A 10,912-nucleotide genomic window follows, 5' to 3' on the forward strand; every position below is an offset into this window, starting at 1 on the left:
ACCTGTGCAGTGTGTTGAGTCTATCCTCAACAAAACCCAAAACTGACCTCTGAAATAGTGGACTGTGTCTATTATAGACACAGTGTCTCTTCATCTTATTCAAAACAGCTTTGAGAACAGAGAGAGCAAAAAAGAAAAGACTAAATGTAAATTCTTGGATGCACATGGATGATTATACATCCAGTCCAGCCAAAAGTGCTTTATGGTTTCACATTTACAACCTTCTGATTCTGATTTTGCAGACAGCGTTCAATCATGTAACTCGTTATCTTAAACCCGAATAAAACTCATAATTTGCATGAGCGATGTCTTTCTACTGGATATCTAAGAGGTTACATATTGAGAAAACGTGGCATGTGAGCCTCTGTTTGAGTGGATCGGCAACGAAAGAATCCTCCGACTTCCTTTTATAGAAGTAACCCCCCCTGAGTTGGACATCATGCTATTATAAATAAGAAGCTGGAATGTAGCAGGGGGAAAAAAATAAACATCCAGACCACTCCGTTATCTACACCCAGCTGTGCAGTTAAAGGCCAGGCCTTGGAAGATGATGTCACACAGCTATTGCGTTACTGTTGTACTAGCGTTCCTCTCAATGTTGTGTGGATACTAATCCACTTACCGAAAAGGTAAGCAAACTTCACTGAATGCTGACCCCATATTAAGCCCAAACACGAGTAACTTGACCTGAATTTGTCCCACCGAGCATGAAGTGCGACCATTGCCAAATGCCCGTTGGTGAAGGTACCATATCGTCTTTAAAACGTCAGTCGGAACAATGTGAATACCAGCCATGTTAGCGAGAATGTCAGGCAAATGACTGACATGAGGCAGAATATCAAAAGACAATACCATTATGGCAAGTGAATTCCACACAGTGCTCCACACATGAGGACCATGAAAATATCTAACCAGAAACCACTCATTAGGCCTTCATATGTTTTTTTAAAAAGAGCTTTGTCTAGGGTTCCTCGATGCAATGTCTGGTAACTCAATGAGCCGAAAGTGATGGCGGTTAAAAACGATTCAGGACTATAAAGGGCAGTGTTGCCAGATTTTGCGAGAGAAATAAGCAACCAGGTCCATGAAAATAAGCATTTGAAAAAAGACAATCTACAAGCTCTCCACATGTCGTGATGCGTTGTGCGCGATAACGTGTTTTGAGCTTGTAGATTGGCTATTTAAAAATAATCTTCTGAAAAATAACATATTTACAACATTTTAACAACAACTCTGGTATGGGCCGGGGTCCCATGGCACAAAATATGTTCAGATGGGGGTACATATTAATTTGGGTTTCTTTGAGAAAACCCAGAGAGCCACTGGTTTCAACATTAGGAAGCAATCCCAAATTAAGCAACTACACTTTAGAAACAAGCCCCCCCCAAAAAAACTATATTAACAAGCTACTATACAGAACAACAAGCCCAACGTCACTTAATAATAAGCAGGAATGGCAACACTGATGGCGGTGCAACAGTTTCGGGACTAGGGAGGAGGAAAAAGTGAGTGGAGAAGAAATGTCTCCAGGTGGGATCGCTGCCTTTTTTGAGGTAATTTCGGAGGTAAAGTGAGTCGTGGCGTTTGTGGAGGTGAAGGGGAAACCTGCAGCACTGAACAGTACAGGGGCGGCGGGGGGGTTCGGGGCTAGGCGGCTGACGCATTGGGGGTTTGATAAACGATTCCATATGTGCTCCAGATCCCTGGTGAAAGAGTTGCTTTGTGCTCAGCGAGGCAGCACGCGCACAGGTCCCGAGTGTAAACCCCCCACCCACCTCCATCCCTCCCTTCCATCTACCGACGAAACCCTCCTGACCCTTCTCTCGGTAGCGTAGGGGTAATATTAGCCAGCCATGGGATGGGGTTCAGGAGGAGAGAGCAATAGGGCTGAGTGCGAGGCTCGGACGCACCCGCTCGCTCTCTCTCTCTCTCGACCTCCGTCCTGCTGCAGCCTGTTTTGACGGGAGCTAATTGCGTGTGACTGAACGCACGGGAGACGGGGTGGACCGAAACAACCGTTTCTTTGAGTCGGTGGAGTGTGTGTGGGGGGTTGGGGGGGTTGAGAGAGGGTAAAGACAGAGAGTAACCGGGAGGGAAGGCTTGGGAGCAAGAGGTATAGGAGGGGAGAAAGATTGTGGAAAAGAGGGGGGGGGGAGGAAGCTGTCAGGGACTGAAGACGTATTAGGATATTCTCAACCCCCATTACCCCCAGCGCTGAATCATTCTCCACGATGGGCAAATAATGCCAGAAGACAGTTAGGAGGCAATCTGAGGCGAGCACCTGCTCCCCGCCGCGCCTCAGATATGATTGAAGAAGCCAACGCATTAGGCAAATGCAAAATAATACAACACTGCACTGTGGCTACAAGCAGCTCCACCCAAGCCCCCCCATCCCCCCGCACATTTGGAACAATCGAGGGTGCAACGGAGACTCCAATTGCTTCCGATTTCAACGGGTAGCGGAAAACCTGCGAGCCTAATCAGGTAGCCAAGGCAGCAAACTACTGTTTCCCACAACACAGTGTTGGGGCCCCGACAGGCTACAGTCTCGCTACAGTAGCGCTGCGCAACAATGGCACATTGTGCGAGGCGGGAAATGGCCCGAAGAGAACCTGAGGCGTCCAGTTCACAATTTAGTATCCAGGTTTTATGAGTTTTTAATTAGCCACCCTCTTGCACAAGTCTATTCTTTATACGTTGTGTAAGTGTGTGCGTGAGGTGTGCATGCGCGTGTGTCTGACAGTGACACTTTCGCTTTTCTTCCACGGCTGAGCCGAGAGAGGAAATTAAGACTATAGGGAGAGACTGCGGAGGAGGAAAGAGAGGAAGAGGAGGAGAAATAGGGGTAGAGGAAGAATGTAAAGCGTCCACCAATGTTTTCTTTAATAGATCCCATTGGACAAGGAGATTTCCTCCTCAGTGGTAGAGAATATGGCCCATGAGGTATGGTCTTTTCTTTTTTTTGTAGAATCACAGCTTGCAGTTCAGTTTACTTATAGTCTACCATACTTTAACTGTTCTTTTCTGGAAAGACAAGAGGACGAGGTCAAACATGGAAACATATTCCTTACTGGGTGTTAAGGCGGTGTTGGCCAATTTTGGGGTCACAGACGGACCCATTTTTATGGGTTGTGACGTAAATACACAATTTATTTTATTTTATTTACATTTGAGCGTCAAGCTTGTATATTGACTATTATTTTCACGATTAAATACGGTGGTGGTGGTGGTGGTGGTGGGGGGTGTTGGCGGAGGGGTGCACATTTACCTCTTGGGTCTGGAGTACAAATGTTTGGGAACCACTGGTGTATGGTAGCAGCCAACATTAAGATCATATCATCGTGGCATTGCTTCACGGTTGGCCGGGCTCCATTCCTGAAGCAGCGCCAGCCAGCCAGCCAGCCAGCCAGCCAGCCAGCCAGCCAGGGCTGCTGGGCACAAAGGGGGCATTCCTGCCACGCTGCGCTTCCTCTCCAACTCAGGTGTTTCACAGCAGCGGACGGAGAACAGCTCCACTACTGTGTGAGGGAAACAGACCGGAGACTGTTCCAGTTACCCATCAGCAAGGTCTCTGTGCCAGTGGTTCTCAAACCTTTTTCGTGTCATGGACCCCCCCCCCCAAATTGATCATTTGTAATGTATGCAGCGCAGCACGAAGTGATGCACTTTTAGTCCAGGAACCACTGCCTTCATTGAGGGTGTTCCAGGGGGACCCCAGCAAAATGACAAGCTTGCAAAGTTGCAAACGTGTGAGCTTGCAGATCTTCTAGTTTGATAAATGTTGACAATTAGGACTGCGATGGAAACAAGTCCCCATGCATGCATGACCTTTTTGTGTTGCCTTGTCTTGTTTTCACCTTAATGTCTGGCTGTACCACATGCCTAAAAAGTATTCAATCAATCAAACAAACCTCTTATTCCATGAACATGTTTGAAAACAACTGCTGCACACTTTGACTTTACTTTACTTATAGTGTGGGCCCTCCGTTGCCAGGCTCCATGCTCTACAAATGACAATGCCATGCAGCTGGCCCTCAAAACATTCCTTCTCAAGATAATCTATCATTTATCCATCATATTATCCCTGTGAAGACTCCATGAACCGCACACAACTGCCGAGGCAACCAACATCCTCATGGATTGAAGCCGGTCGGTCAGAGAGGAAAAGGCTGAAAACCGAACAAAAGTTTCAATTTCCTGTTCGGTGCATTCATCTCCTCAGTTGTGACACGTGTATGCAAAAAAACTTTCCACAGGATAAATCCATCATAACTGCAAGCACGTTATACATGCCATATTATGTTCATAATGGCCAGGATACAGGGATCATTCATAATACAGTATGAATGATCAACCGTGTAATATATTATATTATGTGTATAGACCACAGAGCAGGCATTCAATACTTTTCTAGCTTAAAACCGTAGCCACTAGCCAGTTATTATTGAATATTAATGCCCGTGAGTTTTATAACTCAAGTCTGTGAAATGTGGGCCTCACTGCAGGGCAGGCCGCGCAGCCAGCCAGGCATACTGTCCATGTCACACTGGAAAAGGTTTTCATCCTCCCTCCTAAAAATACATGCATGCTGTTGTGTAGATAGACCCATATTGCGTGCTGTGTAACTCTAGTACTCGAATGTAAAAATAAATGCAATGCTGTTTGTGTGTATAGGCCCATATGGATGCTATGTAACTCTAGTAGGGAAAATGTGAAAATAAGTTTGCCTCCAAATGCAACTTGCATGCCACTGAACTAATCCCACCGTCCCAACACTTTGACTTTCTTCAACATCTCGTCCTCAACACAGTATGTGATGAGAAGGAGCGATGAAAGCACCAGTTGTGATTGAGGAGGACTGGGTGGAAGAGGGGGGGGGGGGGGTATTGTTGCATTAGTGTAAGCAATATGAGTAGGCGTGTGCAACAGTAGATTTTAATAAAATAGTTTTAAATACAGTAGCATTAATAAAGTCAAATAATCCCAACACACACACACACACACACACACACACACACACACACACACACACACACACACACACACACACACACACACACACACACACACACACACACACACACACACACACACACACACACACACACACACACACACACACACACACACACACACACACACACACACACACACACACACACACACACACACACACACACACACACAATAGGGCTGCAACAGTTCTTGGCATGTAGGCAAAGAAAATTCTAACCTCTTAAAAAGTATTGTATATTACAAGCTAGCAACATGATGACACGCTTCTAGAATATTCATTAATCAAAAAATAATAGAATAATGCTAAGAAAATAATTGATAGTTTGCAGCCCTAATACAGAGTCTGGTGTAGGATTATACCCTCACTACTAATTACTCTCAGACGACTCTTGCTTCATGCCAGAGAGACGCTGCGTTGATGCAGTAACCCCGGCATGCTGCCTGGCTGCCCGCTCGCCCACCACCACACAAAGAGTGAGTGTGCTCGATCAACACACTCTCTCCGGCAGAGAGACTGGGGCGCACGGTTTTTTTCTGCGTGCGCTGTGGGAGCTCAGCGTGTTGGTGATGACTGAAGGGTAAAGAAGAAAGGCCAGCTGCTGGCGAACATCAGACACGGGGGTCGTATTAGGCGAGACTGGGACACTGCCGTTTACTTGTAAGGCTAATTGATGAACTACAGGAAAAGCACAGCACAGCTCTGTGTGCCTGTGAGCTGTCGGCAATGTTATTGATATAAAAATGATAATTAGTTTCTGTGTGCCTGTGTTTGAATGTTATCTTACTCCATGCGTGCAACAGCGCATATAGTAGCCTAGTCTGCAATGCATCTAATTTGCATCTTAACTGCAAGGTATGCCCTGGCTACAAACCATGCACTGTACCCAGCGGTAACGACTGCCCTCTTGCACTATCATTGTGCATGATTGAGTGTGTCGTTTACGTCCAAGCGCACCACCCAAGTGCACGCAAGAGCAAACAGAAGGAAGCCGTGGGCAAGAAGCACCACACCCGGCCGGCTCCGAGCACACGCCACTGACCCTGCCTCCGGCCAGCCAGGTAAACTGCCGCACCAGCTTCTCACCTTACTGCCGCGACGGGCAGTGACCAATGCCAAGCATAACATCTGGCCCCGGCGGAGCAAGTAAACCTCTGTCTCAGCGGCTGGTAGGAAACAATGGCCCTGTCTTTCCCCTGGCCAGCCCTCCCCACAGCTGGGCCAGCCAGGAGGAGTGGGCAGGAGCTTACCGAGGAGCCAGGGGTACTAGAGAGGAACGTAAAGACACACCAAAGCCATGTGTGGGCATTCCATTACCTGGTAATGCACACGCCAGCCACCCCTGAGCTGAGCAAGGCTTCCACTTCCAGTCATACCTATAACCAACCACACACACTCACAGTCTCACACACACACACAGACACACAAGACCTCAGCCCAGTCACCTTGTTACTCTTGGACGTCGGACCTACATTTTCTTCCCCCTTCCTTTTTCTAAAATACACAGGCCGGCCCAAACACTGGTGGGACAGCTGCTTGAATTAAGAGCAAGCAGGTGAATGCTGCCAATGTGTAAATTTAACATGCCGAGGAGTCGACAAAGCCAAAACGTGCAGAATGCTCAAAGCACATTAAAAAGCTCAATGGATTTCATGAGGGATATGAAGCACGGCTATTTGCAGGGCTTAATATTCTCAATTAATCCGTCTCTCGTTGCCAGCAGACTAGAGGACTCTCTGTCGAGGTTTGTGGGTGGGTGGCCTCTTGAAGCCTGTAAAGCCATGTGCGTTTTACATGGTCACAAATTCCTTCGACAGCCTTTACAGTACAGTGAGTAAACTGACAAATCCCTCAAACCAACTTAATCTGAATAGGTTAGCCTGATTAAAGGGTGATTTCCATGTCAAAAATCATCACAATCCCTTCACCCATCATCACAATTTCTCTTCTTTTAGTACTTTTTTTTGTTGCTAAGTCTCTTCCAAACAGTTAAGTATTACTGTCTGTGGCTTAATGGACACTCCAAGTACAATGTTGAGCCAGGAGTAGAGGGAACGCAGTTGATGGTCAAGTCAAGTGCCTAATGGGCAAAGCTGTGTCGATGATCCCAGTTGATTTTGTACTCAGCGTGATGCCTCACCCAGCAACCGCTCAATAAGCTCCCAGTCAAGATGCCATGCACTAAAGCCAGATGTTGTCAGATTAAATACCTCATATAACACCATAAGAGTGTAGTAATAATGTTATGCCAAAAAATTGCAGAAACATTCAGACTGTTCCACAAAGGTATGACATAGAGAACTGTGGTTAGGAGGTGGGGGAATACAATTTAAGAAACAAAAAAAAATCTATTTTTCACTTTTTAATCCATGTTGTGTGATTAGGCTAATTTCTGATGTTTGGACAGCAGGAAACATGAGACTGCAGATCTGTTCTTTGTTACAAGGAGAAATATTTTGACATGCCGCCGGTGTTATGATGTAAAACACAGCCTGAATGAAGGCACACGGGCCAAATTTGGCAAAACAAGAGGACAGAGTAGACAGACCTGCTGTCTGTCTGGATAAAGCTACAATCAATGCTCTGGATTTTCCAGTGCTGTGATGACAGTCAGGGCCGCGAAGGTGATACAGTGCCCTCTATCTGCGGCGACAGGAATAGCATTAACGGTCTGCCCATTTACCTACTGAACGTTATTGCGAGGTCATCTGTGCGACACACACACACACACACACACACACAAAGTGGCAGCGCAGGTTGCATTATATACAGTGCATTGTTTTTATCAATGATCTTCGACCAATGAAGGACGGGAGAGTCATTGGGAAACAAGCTTCATTCAATGGCATATTAAAGCCTGAAGAAAGAGTGTCAGGTCCCAGATACTGAGCGAAATGCATCAGAATTTGGGCCAAACGTTCTGACTTGTATCATGTATGTCGCGTGAAAAAAATATATTTTCCCGTTCGGTTCAGAATATGCGAAGATGCCCCCACTGTGTCCGACTCTAAATTAGCATGTTATGATGAAAACAGCTGCAAATAAATCCAACATTCAATTAACATACATGATGATAACACCAGCGTTCCCGTAAACGGTAAACCAACCATATTCCCGTTCTTTGACATGTTTGATCATGATGACACGAGTCAACGCAATTGACAACGTGTGTAGCATATTAACCTATGATGAAAATGCACATTTTCATTTCAAAGCAATCATTTGCTTCGGTGTAAGCAATTGCAGTCGATGATGACATGATGACTTCCCTTCTTTTAGCTTCCATGCGCACTATACACTCACTGACTGAGCACAAAAACCGAAGAGAAGAGATGGCAAATATATATTAATTTCTCATGCACCAACAAAAAAAAACGTGTATAAAATAGCAGACTTACCGACTCAGATTGATTCGTCGCGGCCGGTGGGGGAGACAGTCAGACGATCACGCTTCTTGGATAATAAATCCCTTGACGTCGTTGTTTGTCACTGTCAAAAATGTAAAGGTAACCAAAAACAAACGAATTAAGCCTCGCAAGGTGCCACCAAACACACAGAGCGTCCTTCCTTTCAGAGTGTATGTGTGTGTGTTCAGTTGTAGTAGCAGGCAGCAGTTCATTGAGCCTCTCTGCTGTGTACTGTACAGCTGTCTGCCTTAGTGCCTGTACACACAGTGAATGGCAGCAGCACTGTGTGTGTGTGAACCGAACGCAATAACTGACAAGACGGTCGCTCCTCACAACAGCAGCAGCAGCACCACGCCCCCCCGCCCACCCCCGTCTCCCCTTTTAAAGAGACAGTAGTGCGGCCACAGCAATCTGGGAGAGATGCCAATTTATCTTTCTATATCAGTGGTGGGGGGGGAAAAGTACTATATATTTTTTGAGGGGCCCTCCTATTATGTCCAGCTTTGAGGGTTTCACAAACATTGTTTTGCTACCATCACCTATGACTAGTTTTGAGTGTTTGTGTTAAAACACAAACATTGTGTAAACACTGGTTTCATGCCAGGGAGGGACTCTCATGCCAGGGAGGGACTCTCATGCCAGGGAGGGACCCCTATAAAACAGTGTTTTTCAACCAGTGGTTAGGGGGGTTTAGGGGGTTCCAGGTGGTCCCCATCAGTGGTCCTTTAGGGGGTTCCAGGTGGTCCCCAGCTAAATGATGGGGACCACCTGGAACCTCCTCAAGGACCACTAGTGGTCCCCGGACCACTGGTGGTCCCCGGACCACTGGTTGAAAATCACTCGGGGGTCCCTCCCTGGCATATCTTTTCAAATGGAGGTCCACAGGCTAATGTGGATCAATGTGGGGGTCCTTGACATGAAAAAGTTTGAGAAACACTGACATACATGTCAAATCAACGGTGGAAAAAAAACTCTTACTTAAAGTACCAAAAGTAAAAGTCATTGTGCAGAATGTCCCATTTCAAGGTTTCAAATGTATGAAAATCGTTTTTTCGCTATTTTCAAGTGGCCGGAATGTTTATGGGGCTGAAGTGGCTAATGTACGTTTTGTAATAATAATAAAAAGAGATGTATAGTGGAGTAGAAATAAAAGCATTGATAATTTGAAAAAATCTCAAAAGTGTACTTAAGTACAGTATACTTGAGTAATTGTACTTAGTTACTTTACACCACTGAAAATAATTAAGGTTCATCTGGTCTAAATTGTGGGTCAGGCCTCAGGACGGACGCAGCAACTTGCTAGTGCTTGATTTATCATATGCTCTGTATGAAAATAGCAGATCTACAAGCTCACAACTCGTGGCAGCCTCAACACACTGTGAACTTAGATATGCGATGTATTTGCTGCACAGCACCGTCATAATGATGAAGTATAAATAGGGCTTAAGAGTTTAATCTGCTGAAATATGAAGAAACTGTAAGGCTGGCTGTTTTGATCTCCCATAATCCTCCATTAATTGCACATTCTGAGCATTCATTTTGACCTGGACTCCATCAATTGTACAGTAATTTCCCATGAAAGTGACATAGCAAAGATTAGTAAAAGTAAAAGTTGCAAAAGCACTATATAAAAATACTCAGGCCAGTATTTAAATTGCACTTTACTAGTATTGTCATCAAAATATATAGGCCTACTTAATGTACCAAAGTAAAAGTATTCAAATGATAGGCTAATCGTTTAAAAGCGTATAACCGCATCGCGATGCAACATGTTGTGAGCTTGTAGATAGGCTAAAATAGCCAGAGCATAAAATTGGGCTTAAAGGGACACTGCAACCAACCAGATCATATTGTAATGATGTTTGGGAGACAAGAAACACTTTCCTGGGGGTTTTATGTGGGTAAATATGTGTTTTAAGATATTTTAGTCCACTGTCCACTGTCCAGTGAGCCCAGTGTCATGGACACTGGGCTCACTTCCTTCCTGGACTACAATTCCCATAATGCTTTGGTGCACTGCTCCTCCTTGTGGATAGGGGAGGGCTGTCTTACTGAGACAACATGTAGTCCAGGAAGTAATTAAGCCCAGTGTCCATGATATCACAGACATGTTGATATACTAAAATATCTAAAAACACATATTACCCACATATAAACCCCAGGAAAGTGTTTCTTGTCTCCCAAACATCATTAAAATAAGATCTGGTTGCAAAAGGGGTGAAGTGTCCCTTTAAGTGGTTAATGTAAAAAATACATGATTTGCCTCTGAGACGTAGTGGAGTAGAAGTAATGTATAAAGCAACAAAACAAACTTAAAAATTAAAAATAGAAATAGTTCAGTAAAGTACAGTAAGTACCTCAAACATTTACTTAAGAACATTACATAGTAGTAAATGCACTTATAGTCAATCTGATAAAAACAGCTTGTGATGTCTGGTGTCATGATGGGAGAGAGAGATGGAGTCGTGGCCATGGGGCAGCACAGGGGAAT

At 45.0% G+C, this 10,912-nt stretch overlaps 1 protein-coding gene across 1 annotated transcript in view; it reads right to left on the minus strand.

Annotated features, from left to right (window-relative positions):
• LOC306941779 (disheveled-associated activator of morphogenesis 2-like) overlaps positions 1 to 8,733 on the minus strand; it is a 109,844-nt gene extending 101,111 nt beyond the window's left edge. Inside the window, exon 1 of the mRNA XM_079527422.1 lies at positions 8,413 to 8,733. The gene's annotated coding sequence lies outside the window, so the exon portion shown is untranslated. The remainder of the gene's footprint in view (positions 1 to 8,412) is intronic.
• Between the last annotated feature and the right edge of the window lie 2,179 nt (positions 8,734 to 10,912).

The sequence above is a fragment of the Electrona antarctica genome, assembly GCF_951216825.1.
Source record: "Electrona antarctica genome assembly, chromosome: 18".
Classification (NCBI taxonomy): domain Eukaryota; kingdom Metazoa; phylum Chordata; class Actinopteri; order Myctophiformes; family Myctophidae; genus Electrona; species Electrona antarctica.